The sequence below is a fragment of the Poeciliopsis prolifica genome, unplaced genomic scaffold (assembly GCF_027474105.1).
Source record: "Poeciliopsis prolifica strain line A6 unplaced genomic scaffold, Auburn_PproV2 SCAFFOLD071, whole genome shotgun sequence".
Taxonomy (NCBI): Eukaryota; Metazoa; Chordata; class Actinopteri; order Cyprinodontiformes; family Poeciliidae; genus Poeciliopsis; species Poeciliopsis prolifica.
The window spans coordinates 687,895-701,858 of record NW_026562446.1 but is presented as its reverse complement, the minus strand read 5'-3'; the positions used below and the strand labels follow the sequence as shown (position 1 = coordinate 701,858).

The 13,964-nt window shown below is 40.7% G+C and overlaps 1 long non-coding RNA gene across 1 annotated transcript; it reads left to right on the top strand.

Annotated features, from left to right (window-relative positions):
- Nucleotides 1-8,605: 8,605 nt before the first annotated feature.
- Nucleotides 8,606-13,735, top strand: LOC129352040 (uncharacterized). The gene is made up of 3 exons (XR_008604839.1): nucleotides 8,606-8,714; nucleotides 13,378-13,424; nucleotides 13,566-13,735. It is a non-coding gene; the product is annotated as an uncharacterized LOC129352040 (long non-coding RNA).
- The last annotated feature ends 229 nt before the right edge of the window (nucleotides 13,736-13,964 follow it).

Here is a 13,964-nt window from a genome sequence, read left to right as displayed (position 1 = left end):
AATTAGAATTCATTTAAATTGTTTAATTTAAATAAACTACAAATAATTTAGACATTTCATTTTACAATCCGTTACATGCTGTTTGCACTGTACAATGGCTGCTGGAAAAGACTACAGGAATCTAGAAACCACTTGCTGCTTGTTTGTGCAGGAGGCTCCACTTCAACTTTTCAAAGCTATACAATTGTACAGTTGTGAATCTGTTTATATTTTATTTTGGAATTGGAGACAATAAGTCTTAAAACAGCTCACTGAACTAAGCAGACTTGAACATTATCTAAGATTGAGTTTTGCAGGTTTTGTGTAGACCATGACCCTATCCGAAACTCTTTAAGGTTTTGGAAGTTACTGATTTTGTCGTCTCTTCCGAGAACAATGTGAGCACATCTATCCAGGTGACTCCACAGCCAGAGGCTCTGCTGCTGCCTGGGCCATCCTACCTGTCTGTAAGTGCCTCTGCCTCCTCCTCTAAGGTCAAACATGAGGTCAAATCTGTTTCCCAGCAGCCTGTGTCTCTGCTGCAGTGCTGCTGGCCATGGCCGGAGGGGCGCCTACCTGATGGAGAACTGGCAGCTGAGAACCAGAGAGCATGAACTTTGACAACCCAGTCTACCTGAAAACCACAGAAGAAGACCTCAACATCGACATCACCCGCCACGGCGCCAACGTGGGCCACACCTACCCAGCGTGAGTTTAATTTTTTAAAATCTGATATTTGGAAATCTTCAAGTCAATATTTTGTGATGTGGTTGAAAATGCTGCCATTTCCTCTCAGTTACATAAAATCCCATCTTTTCCTTCCTCTGTTTCTGTTGACAGATTTCCATAGTGACACAGACGATGATTTATCCTGATCGTTCTCAGGATTTTGGTTTTTTATTTCTTCTCCTTGCGGAAACCTCCTCCGTGTTACGATGCCAACGGTTCGCCGTAACGGCGGACCTTACAGTTCAACCACATGCCTTCAGAAGTGCATTAAGTCCTGATCTGTGGTGAAGAGGAAATGTTATTTATTATGTGAATACTTCCATGAGTTTTCCACATTCACTCCACAGTGTTGATGAATTTTTATTCTTGCTTTTCCGACTTCGTCTTTGCCGTCTGTTCAGAGAACAGTTTTGTCTTGAGGGTCTTTCATGTCCAGCCTGGACTGAACCTCTGAAGAACCAGGCGTCTTCATCAACCCGTTTCCTGGTTCCGATTCAAACCGGGTCAAAGTTCTCAAGTCTCAACGGGGAACAAGTCTGGAGACTAAAAGTATTTAATTATGAAACAGATTGTTATATTTCTGATCATGCTTTGCTGACTGACATTAAGGTTCTTCTGTTCATTGCATTATTATTATTGCTGCTGCTGAGATCACCAGGTTGCAGCGTTTGTAAACAGTGTAAATATATTTCCTCCCTCAGAGACGTGACTGTAAATCAGGACTCTCTTCAATGCACTTTGATCAATGTTCTCTGTAAATAAGATTGTAAACACTGACTTGAATCTTTTTGCTATGGCTGGTTCCTCACCAGAGTTCAGATTATTTAAGGAGGAGCAGAGGAGGAAAACATGAATTTGGTAAAAATGACTATTTTGTATGTTTGTGCTTTGCTGTGAACTTTTTATAACCTTGTACAGTGAAGGAGAATGAAATGATGTGTATCTGAAGGAACTGATTCACAAAGAAATTTTGAATTAAAACATCAGTGTTAAAAATCCCTTTGAATGTTTTTTGTTTTTGAGTGAAATGGGTCAAATATACAAGTTGCATCATAAGGGCTTTCTGGTTTACTTCCTTACCAGATCTACTTATGATTCTGAAAATATTATGTCAAATTTACATTTCCAGGTCTAAAGTAAAAACTAAATATTTTCATGTTTGGAAGGAAAATTCTTGTCCCATCCGTCCCCCTGTTGGAGTTGATGTCTGATCTGCAAAGCAATTTATACCATTTCTAATGGTACAGATTGAAGCATTTTCTGCATTTGTTCTCTTGGCCATTTGCATCATCCTGCAATAAAATCCATACATTTAAGGTTTCCACATAATTCAGGTTCCTTACTGGGGACAGCTACAATAAATTATCACTTTGCAGTTTCTAAACATATCTACAGTTTAATGGCAGATCTGTGAGGACTAAAGGATTCCAAGCATGCAGGGTGATATCTGTCAGCACTGCTTCACATGTGGACAAAAAGCCACATTCCTTGTTCCTGCAGGTGGATGTAGTTTAAGGAAATGGGAAGGAGTTGCTGGTCAGCAGTAACCCAGTTTACCTCCCTCACCCCACATCCAGGATCTCCCACTCTAACATTGCTTTGGTGCAGATAAACCATGAATGTTCATATGAGTCCAATTCAATTTATCCCACAGTCTGTTACCTTCAGTTTCTGCTAAAATGAGCTAAACTGACTGAACTGTTCAGTCACATATTGATGACCCAGTGGAGCTTAATGTGAGACAGAATCAGGCAAGTTTAATAAATGACTGGATGAAGAAACACTCCTTCATAGTAACATCAGGATTATCATAGATTTTTTTTTCTCATCAAAGTCCAGCAAATAAAGTTCACTGAGAGCAATATAAGCAGCTAATATTTAACATGATGTTTATTATTCTAGCCTCAGTTTTCTGATCTTCATGTGACTCCAATGAATCCAACTCTGATGTCGTTCACTTCACAAGTGATGAAGATCATTTTTCTTTCACTTCCTGCTGATTTCTTTCCAAAGCTCCATTTGTTCCAGGAGGATCTTCAATGTTCTCTTTAGATGAAAGAACTCAGACTGACTCCACCCGGCTGGAGCTCCAGGTGAGCAGAAACAAACAAACCCTAAAGTCATTCATGTCCTGATAAATGAAACCTTAGAACTGGTTCTGGTTCTGATCACTTTTTACAGTTGCGGTCATCCAGCAATGAAAAAAAAAACATGGAGACCACTGAGAACCTCATTGACAACCTGGTTATTCACCAAATGATTTATGAACTTCTGAGTAAAATCAGTATTTTAAATGAACTTGTTTTCTTTAGATTATTTGTGGTTTAAAAGCGCTTCAACTTTTTTATTATTTTCACCATTTCTCATTTTCTGCAAACACATTTTTGCTTGGAATGTCAGACATGTTGTCAATACTTCATAGAAAAAGAGAACATTGTTCATTTTACTCAAATATAAGCCTATAAAAAAATAAGATCACAGAAACTGATCATTTTAAGTGGTCTCTTAATTTTTGGATTACAGAGCTAGATTACAGCTCTGTAATCCAAAACAGAGCTTTTGGATATTAACATTATGACATTAATATCATAACGTGTAAAAACACGTCATGATATTAATAACCAAACAATACGCAGGTAAGAGTTTCACCACCAGGGGGAGACAAATCCCCATTAATGAAGAGATCAGTTGGTTCCAAGTTTAAAAAAGGTTCTGGTTCAATTGGTGTTGAACAGAACCTGGATCAGCAGAATAACAGCAGATCCAGTTTTATGGAAAGTGATCCTGTCTTAAATCGTCAACAGAATAACTTTCCTCTGACTCCCAGTCAGTCAGACCAGTCAGACCAGTCTACGCTCATTTCTCCTCACAACACTTTCAGTTTAAACTAACCTGTTTATTTGTGGCACCAGTCTGGATCTACTGTGATTCTGTTGGGTCTCAGCTTGTTGTTCAGATTTTCTTCATCAACTCTTTGGAACATTTGAACAAACTGTAAGTTTGCTTTGTTTCCTACTTGAACTTTGATTTTTGGAGAAAATGTTCACTTCTGATTTCAGCTGAAAAACTAAAATCTCTGCTGTTTGAAGTTCTCTGCTGAACATCTGATTTTCTTTATTTTCTTCTCTGAACAAACTGATTCTTGGTCTTATTTCCTGGAATCAAACTCTGGAATCCAGCATTAAAGTCAGAAAAAACAATTTATCAGTCAGATTATGAAATAGTTAATCTTTGAAGGAGCAGAAAATCCTTCCTGTTGTTCAGGTTGAATCAGTGAATGTAAATGTTGCTCCATGTCTCCATCTAGTGGACTGATAGTAGAAGTGCAGCAGCTGATGGCAGCTTCCTCTGCCTCTCTGATGTCTGACTGCATTCACCTGACACTGATATGAAGCAGAGAAGAAGAGCCAATCAGAGGAGGAGCAGCTGATCTTTTTCCAGCACTAATGATGTAAAGGATGATCAGAGTTGATGTGCAGATGAATGATGTGTGTTCCTCTGCAGGTGAAGCTAGAAAGTGTGTGTGAGCTGATGTGGATTCAGCAGCATGGATCAGTGTGAGGACAGAGAGGAGGGAGTCCCTCCCTCTAAAACCACTCTGTGTGGGAAGATGAGAGCCAGAGCAAAGGTCAGAGGTGAGGTCACCATCTCTAACTGTCCACAGCCCTTTTCACACAGCGTTCACTATATCAGGCCAGAACAGACGTGGTGATGAAGCTGCTGCTGCTCCTCTTTGCTGATTCAGTTTTAATCATCATGTTTCTGTCAGGATCCATCAGAGACTCAAACCAGAACCAGAACCAGAACCCAGCTGTGTGTCCTTTAAGAGCAACAGGTCAAAGGATGTTCCCATTGACTTTAAATCTCCTGGATCTCCACCATCAGAGAGGTGAGATGTATCTAACTGCTGTAACTCTGGAAATTGAACCAGTAAGAACTCAGATGTTTCCAGTTATATTTCCAGAGGTTTGATCCATTATCTACAGAAATCAGCTGCTCTGTTCTCATGAAAACACCTTCATATCTTTATCTCTGGATGTTGATGATGATGTTCTGTTGCTTCCTGGCTCCATGTCAGACTAACAGTGGATCACATTTCCACTGGGAAATACCTGGTAAAGCCATTCTGGTCCATCAGGACTTGGTTCCTGTGTGCATTGTGAGAGCAGTTCAGCAGGGAAGGAAAGCTTCATGATGTGGTTGGTGAGATCTGCTGGAACTCAACCAAACTGAGCTGATGTGGACCATCAGAGGTTCTGCTGGTTCTTAATGGGATCAGCAGGAACATTAAATCTTTACAACTATTTAGATCACCTGGTTCACTGCTCACATCCAGATATCACTTCATGGACCCTTTACCTTCTGATTGTCTCTGTGAGGACAGATACAATGTGAGCTCACTGGATTCCAGGGATCTACAGGATTCATTTTAAAATCCTCTATAACATTCAGGAGAGAACCCCACATGGACACACTCACATATATCAGACCTCCTCCATGTCCACATCACCTCAGATCTAGTCATCAGAACCTGATGGATGTCCCACACTGTCCTGAAGACCTGTGTGGACAGAGCCTTCACTTCCACTGTCCCCAAGCTCTGGGAAACTGTCTCCACAAGCATCAGATCTGCTGACAGTTTGGACTGTTTGAAGTCCAAGTTCACCATTAACTTTAAAATTATCTGCTGTGTTACTGGCCTACATCCCTGTAGTTCATCTTCTTCTTTCTCTTTCTAAATTCTTCATATTGTCTCTATATGATGTTCTGTTTTTATGCTTTAAAATGATTTAAAATCTTAAAGCATAAAAAAGAAAACTGATTTTCTCTGTAAATACTGTTGAATAAATATTTCCTGACTTCCTAATTGTTCCTGGTTCCTCCACAGAGTGGACCAGCAGAGCTCAGAGGTTCACAGTGGTTCGTCTGTCCAGCAGCATCTATTGGACTCTGTATTTATGGTCTGTTCATGAACAGCATTTAATTCTCCATGGGTTCTGTTCACAGTCATCTCCATGCTGGACTTTGTAAAGTAGAGGACTGTGAGTCCATCTAGGTGTTTGGCTCCAGATTTATTTCAGCCTGATGTTTCCTTTGTATATTATTCTGTTCCAGCTGCTTGAGGACAACATGATCACTTTTGTGAAGAACGAGTTGAAGAAGATCCAGAAATTACTGAGTCCAGAGAAGCCAACATTCTCAGAGAGTCAGAGAGATGATGAGGTGTTGGGAGGTGAGGATGAGGAGCAGAGGAGGAGCAGCAGAGAGGCAGTGATGAAGATCACACTGATCTTCTTGAGGATGATGAAGCAGGAGGAGCTGGCTGACCGTCTGCAGAGCAGTAAGAGGATTTCTTCAAAAATTTAATTGATAGATAAATTACACATTTGCTGAAGTGACGTAATCAAATTCAAAAGATGATTTTCTTTCATATATGATTTTTGTTATTTTGTTAATTTAGGACATTTTGCTGCAGTTTTTCAACATCAACTTAAATCTGGTCTGAAGAAGAAGTTCCAGTCTGTGTTTGAGGGAATTGCTAAAGCAGGAAGTCCAACCCTTCTGAACCAGATCTACACAGAGCTCTACATCACAGAGGGAGGGACTGGAGAGGTCAATGATGAACATGAGGTCAGACAGATTGAAACAGCATCCAGGAAACCACACAGACCAGAAACAACAATCAGACAAGAAGACATCTTTAAAGTCCCACCTGGAAGAGATCAACCAATCAGAACAGTGATGACAAAGGGAGTGGCTGGCATTGGGAAAACAGTCCTAACACAGAAGTTCACTCTGGACTGGGCTGAAGACAAAGCCCACCAGAACATCCAGTTCATATTTCCATTCACCTTCAGAGAGCTGAATGTGCTGAAAGAGAAAAAGTTCAGCTTGGTGGAACTTGTTCATCATTTCTTTAGTGAAACCAAAGAAATCTGCAGCTTTGAACACTTCCAGGTTCTGTTCATCTTTGATGGCTTGGATGAGAGTCGACTTCCACTGGACTTCCACAACAAGGAGATCCTGACTGATGCTACAGAGTCCACCTCAGTGGATGTTCTGCTGACAAACCTCATCAGGGGGAAACTGCTTCCCTCTGCTCTCCTCTGGATAACCACACGACCTGCAGCAGCCAATCAGATCCCTCCTCAGTGTGTTGGCATGGTGACAGAGGTCAGAGGGTTCAATGACCCTCAGAAGGAGGAGTACTTCAGGAAGAGATTCAGAGATGAGGAGCAGGCCAGCAGGATCATCTCCCACATGAAGACATCACGAAGCCTCCACATCATGTGCCACATCCCAGTCTTCTGCTGGATCACTGCTACAGTTCTGGAGGATGTGTTGGAGACCAGAGAGGGAGGAGAGCTGCCCAGAACCCTGACTGAGATGTACATCCACTTCCTGGTGGTTCAGACCAAAGTGAAGAAGGTCAAGTATGATGGAGGAGCTGAAACAGATCCACACTGGAGTCCAGAGAGCAGGAAGATGATTGAGTCTCTGGGAAAACTGGCTTTTGATCAGCTGCAGAAAGGAAACCTGATCTTCTATGAATCAGACCTGACAGAGTGTGGCATTGATATCAGAGCAGCCTCAGTGTACTCAGGAGTGTTCACACAGATCTTTAAAGAGGAGAGAGGTCTGTACCAGGACAAGGTGTTCTGCTTCGTCCATCTGAGTGTTCAGGAGTTTCTGGCTGCTCTTCATGTTCATCTGACCTTCATCAACTCTGGAGTCAATCTGATGAAAGAAAGACAAACATCTAAGAAAACTTCATTATTTAATAACCTAAACTAAAGTCTCTCCATCAGAGAGCTGTTGACCAGGCCTTACAGAGTCCAAATGGACACCTGGACTTGTTCCTCCGCTTCCTCCTGGGACTTTCAGTGCAGACCAATCAGAGACTCCTACAAGGTCTGGTGACAGAGACAGGAATTAGATCACAGACCAATCAGGAAACAGTTCAATACATCAAGGAGAAGATTAGTGAGAATGTGTCTGCAGAGAAAAGCATCAATCTGTTCCACTGTCTGAATGAACTGAATGATCGTTCTCTAGTGGAGGAGATCCAACAGTCTCTGAGTTCAGGAAGTCTCTCCACAGATAAACTGTCTCCTGCTCAGTGGTCAGCTCTGGGTTTCATCTTAGTGTCATCAGGAAAAGATCTGGATGTGTTTGACCTGAAGAATACTCTGCTTCAGAGGAGGTTTTTCTGAGGCTGCTGCCAGTGGTTAAAGCCTCCAACAAAGCTCTGTAAGGACACACATTTGTTACTTTCAGTTTCTATATTGGTGCATTGTCTCTTCAAAGTGTCCCATTGGGGGGTTGTGTAATAAAGAAACAGACTTCCTTCAGCATCAGTATGAACTATACAATGAAACAGTTCATAACAAATATCATGTAAAATAAAATTGTTTGTTCAAATCAACAAAAAACATTGTTGATTTGAAAGAACATCATTTTTGTAGAATTATTTAATAATATATTTTCCTCCCTGTCTCCTCAGACTGAGTGACTGTAACCTCTCAGAGAGAAGCTGTGAAGCTCTGTCCTCAGTTCTCAGCTCCCAGTCCTCCAGTCTCAGAGAACTGGACCTGAGTAACAACAACCTGCAGGATTCAGGAGTGAAGCTTCTCTCTGCTGGACTGAAGAGTCCAAACTGCAACCTGGAAACTCTCAGGTAACTCTGGGCTCTTGACAAATTGATGCATCTTAGGTGCAAAAAGAAGCATAATTATAGATCCATCCATCCATCCATCCATCCATCAGTCCAGTCCTTGGTTTCTACCTCAATGTTCTCATTTTCTCATCTTGTGATGAATTGTGTGTCTGCAGCTTATCAGGCTGTTTGGTCTCAGAGGAAGGCTGTGCTTCTCTGGCCTCAGCTCTGACCTCCAACCCCTCCATCTGAAAGAGTTGGATCTGAGCTACAATCATCCAGGAGACTCAGGAGTGAAGCTGCTGTCGGCTGGACTGAAGGATCCACACTGGAGACTGGAAGCTCTCAGGTATGGAGGAACCTGCTGCAGGAGCAGAGAAGGTCTGATAGAGGAGGAAGAGGGAGAAATGTCTTTAGTCAGTCTGCTGGGAAACATTTAGTTTGAAGCTGAATGTGATATTTGATAATACTTAATTTGATAATTAAATATTTAGACGCCTCATCTGGAGGCAGAGATCATCACCCAGTTTTCTGGATTATTCTCCAGACTAAGAACGGATCACAAGAAAAATTAAAGAGTGGGATGGTTTAATAGTTTAATAGGGACTCTCACTAAATTAATAACAGAAGTTCAGTTAGATTTCCAAGATGATCTACTGATGGCAGAAAGACTTTAAAACAATATTTGATGGAGCTCCAGACCAATCAGCCCCAAGAAGCAAAGATGAGAAGAAAAGTAACTCCATGTTGGTCAGATGGATGTTTAAAGTTCTGGGAGAGAAAAATAAAGAACTTTAGATTTTAAACAAAACTCGCAACTTTCAGGATTTAATAAAACATAAATGACATAAAAAGTGAAGAAAACGGCTTCCGGATTGGACGACCAACACAATGGTCACATAGGAAGATAGCTCCTGGTTGAACCTTAGTAATTAGAGAAATTTCCCCCATGAAACCTGGGTAAATATGCCAATTTAATAATTAAAAGAGGGGATAAGATCGTACCACTATTTTGAGAAATAAACGCTGACTAAAGAAAAGAGACGCAGTAGCAATTAGCAGCTAACATGTTGAAGCTAACAAGCCATGAGGAGCAACGCCTAAAAATGGTCGACACTGAACTGATCTTGCGAGAACTAAAAGGGTTTCGCCAAGAAAATAAAGAACAACTGGAGATGATAAAAGACGAAATTGCGAAGGTGAATACCAGGATGGAGGAGGTGGAGGGAGGAATTGAGAAAGCAGGAGAAAGGATCCTAAACACGGAGGAGGTCATAACGGCTATGCTAAAGCTACACGCTAAGCTGGAGGACAAGCTGACGGATTTGGAGAGTCGATCCAGACGGGAGAACATAAGAATGTGTGGGTTCCTGAGGGATCCGAGAAGGAATCTACAATGTTCTCATTTGTCAAAAACCTACTCCGTCAAATCTAAAGCCGGCCGGGGATCCAACTACAGGGAGAAGCTGCGAGCCTTCAGGAAAACCGGTGGCCCCTCTGGGATCTAGTGGCCCCTCTGGGATCTAGTGGCCCCTCTGGGATCTACTGGCCCCTCTGGGATCTAGCGGATCTTCCCCAGACCGAAGACGGCAAGAGGAAATGTGAAATATCTTCAACCAAATCTGTAACTAGTGATGGAAACAAACTATAAAGTAACTCGGTTCGACCGGGACCTTTTTTCCTTTGGAGTTGGGACATTTTTGTCGCCTTTTCTTTTTTCCAACATGCAACTGTTGCAGGTAAGGGCCTCTCCCTCTGGACTGAGGAGGGGGACTTTTTCCTTCGACCCCCTGGTGGGGACTCAACAGGGTCAGGTTAATAGATCCCTACCTAGGAAGTTTTTGGACAAATTGTGTTCAGTTTTATGTGCGAGACAGGGATGTTGTGCGTCGCCGCTCCTCTTTGCCTTGTTTATTGAGCCCATGAGTCAGCTGATCAGGAAAAGGGCGGATATAAAGGGGGTTAAAATGACGGAGCAGAAACTATCCTTGTTCACAGACGATTATTGATGAGTATAACACAGCCCATACTGACTGTCCCCAAACTGATGAAGTTACTTGAAGAGTTTAGTTGGATCTCTGGCTACAAATCAATATAAGTAAAACCCAAGTATTAACATTTCATTATGATCCACCGTCTTCTATTAAAACAAAGTACAACTGGAATTGGGGGATGAGTCTATCAAGTATTTGGGAGTCTCACTGTCAAGGGACTTCTCAAAACTATATGATGTAAATTATGGGCCACTAAATTTGAAAATAAAATCAGATTTACATAGATGGAATGTTATTCCCTTTTTAAGTTTAAGCTCCTGGATAGAATCCATCAGGATGAATATCCTCCTGCAGTTGCTGTATTTATTTCAATGTCTACATGTCAGAATCCCATCTAAACAATTTTTAGAATGGCATCGATTAATAGCGAGGTATTTATGGCAGGGTAAAAAGGCCAGAATTAAGTTAAGCACTCTGCAGTTAAAAAAAGAAAAGGGAGGAATGGGCCTTCCCTGCCTACACGAATATTATCATGCAGCCCAACTGAGACCTTTAGTCTGTTTGTGCTCACCTGCATACACTGCAGCATGGAAGGACATAGAAGGCACCACGATAAAAGGAATCCTAATAACAGCCCTACTTAGTGATTATAAATTACAGGAAGAACAGCAGATACCAGAAGACTCCATAACAGGTCGCTTTCTTAAGTCCTGGCAGGAATTGGTCCAAATTTGCAGAATCGGAGACATATCTAAAATTATGAGATGGTGTGCCTATGACTGGGATTTTGCACCAAACAGAACTGATAACAGATTCAAACTATGGACCTCAACAGGACTAACTACATACTATATTCATTTTCCCACAAAGGGATATTGCAGAGTTTTGAAACCTTACAGAAGGTTCATGGGTTGGGAAAAGATGATTTCTTTAGATTTTAGCTGAAAATCCAGGAGTCTCTAATAAGAAAATCATCTCAAATCAAGAGCTGGATTTGCCTTTTACTATGAATGAGCTGAAAAAAGCTAAACAGTCAACACCAGTAAAAGATGGACTTTGTTATATAATGCTTAAACATTTAAATGATATGTCGCTTACTATTATTTTAAAATGTTTTAATCTGATTTGGGAGACAGAAATAATTCCTGCTGCATGGAAACAGTCAGTTATAATTCCTGTGTTGAAACCAGGTAAAAATCCTACAGACCCTTCAAACTATAGACCTTTAGCTCTTACATCTCAATTTGGGAAAATAATGGAGAGGATAGTAACAGAAAGACCATCATATTTTCTTGAAAGTAAAAATATATTCTGTCCATATCAAAGTGGTTTTAGTGCAGGAAGAAATACGATGGATGTGAAACTGCCTGGAGTCAGAAGTAAGGAAACAAATAAAGAAATGGTGATAGCTGTGTTCTCTGATATAGAAAAGACATATGATATGTTATGGAAAGATGGATTATTGATTAAAGCAGAAAAACTTGGTTTTAGGGGAAGGTTTATAACTGTTTTAGATTTTCTGTTTGGTAGAGAAATGGAAGTTAGAGTTGCTTTTTCCTCTAGATACACAAACTACCACACAAGGTCGTGTGTGTTTGTCCAATTCTCTTTAATATTATGGTAAATGATATTTTTGATGGGACAGATAGAAGTATAGGGAAATCTTTATTTGCTGATGATGGGCTCTCTGGGTGCATCATCTCATATATTTACAGAAAAAGATGCAGGAGGCCATTTTGAAAGTTGGGCCAATAAATGGGGATTTAGGATGTCAGGTGTAAAGTCTCAAGTGATGTTTTTTATAGAAGAGGGTTAATTTAAAACTCTATAATCAGAAGCTTGATCAAGTGAATAAGTGAGATTTTTAGGTGTCATCTTTGATGAAAAATTAACCTGGAGACAGTAAATAGAATTAGTTCAAAATAAATGTAAAAAGTGAATAATTTGTTGTGTTTCTGGACAGGAATGTGGAGCTTCAAGAAGTGGCTGTTGGGAGTTTATCAGGCTCTCATGAGATCTTCCTTAGATTATGGAGGTGTAGCATATATAGCAGCTGCTGACAGTCAGTGGAGAAAACTTGATAGCGAACAAACACAAGGGTTACGGACATGTTGTGGAGCTTTCAGATCATCTCCTTTAGCTGCTTTGCAAGTTGAAACTGGTGAGCTTCCTTTAAGATTCAGAAGACTGAAGCTGATGAATGTGTATTGGGTAAATCTACAGGACATAATGACCATCATCCAACTGAGGCTGAGCTGCAGGACTGTTGGGAACATCATAAATCTGATTGTAATAGCTTTGGATGGATTGAGGACTTAAAAGCTCCAGTTTCAGTCTGAACCAGTTCCAGTTTAGTTTTACGGTTCCACAGTCACCAATTCCACCTCAGTTATTTATCACAGCACAAGTTGATCTGCATGGAGCGCAGCGTCTCCTGCCATGAATGTCCCAGTAACGTTAAACTGGATTAATGTCAATAATCTCATATTTACAGTCATATTCAATAAATTAGAATATGGTTCCCATGAGGCTCGTTTGTCAGGTTTTAAAACAACTTCAGCAGATATTAAACATATTTTTCATCAGACCCACATTTCTGCATTAATAGTTTTTATTGATCTGTAATCTGATCAGAAATGTTTTCATGAGCTGTAAGCAACAAATCATCATCATTAACAAATAAAAGCTTTAAAACAGTTTGTGGGGAATTAATCTGTATGATGTGTTTAACTTGTGAGCCGAGTTACTGAAATACTTTTCATAAATATTGTAATTTATTGAAAATGACTGAAGTTAAGGATGCTAGAGAGACGCAGGTCATCCTGAAATTCTGATGCATAGAATCACAAATTTAATCTAAACTGTTACAGAGAGAAAACACAATAAAACATTTATCTGCAATTTGTTCATTACTGACTGTTCCTGTCTCAGTGGAGGACAATGTGTGTCTGAGAGACATGTAATGTCCATGTTTGCTGCTGAAAGAGACTGATGGTCTGACCCCCCTCCTCCTTTCAGGGTGGAGCCTGCTGGAGGCCGATTCTTGACTCCAGGTCTGAGGAAATGTAAGTGTGTTTTTCATCTGATTCATGACAACAAAGCAGCTCACATTCAACCATCTTCAAACTGTCACATCACTCATTCAGGAGTCAAAGTGTCAATAAATGATCAATAACTGCAGCTGGATTGTGTTTGTTCTCCATCAGATTCCTGTCAACTCACCATCAACACAAACACAGTGAACAGAAACCTCCAACTGTCTGAAGGCAACAGGAAGGTGACATATGTGGAGGAGTTTCAGTCATATCCTGATCATCCAGACAGATTTGATTACTGGAATCAGCTGCTGTGTAGAACTGGTCTGACTGGTCGCTGTTACTGGGAGGTTGAGTGGAGAGGAGATGTTAATATCAGTGAGTTACAGAAGAATCAAGAGGAAAGGAATCAGTAGAGACTGTTGGTTTGGATGTAATGATCATTCCTGGAGTCTGAGTTGCTCTGATCGTCTTGGTTACTCTGTCTGGCACAATACCATAGAAACTCATCTCTCCTCCTCCTCTGACTCTAACAGAGTAGCAGTGTATGTGGACTGTCCTGCTGGCATT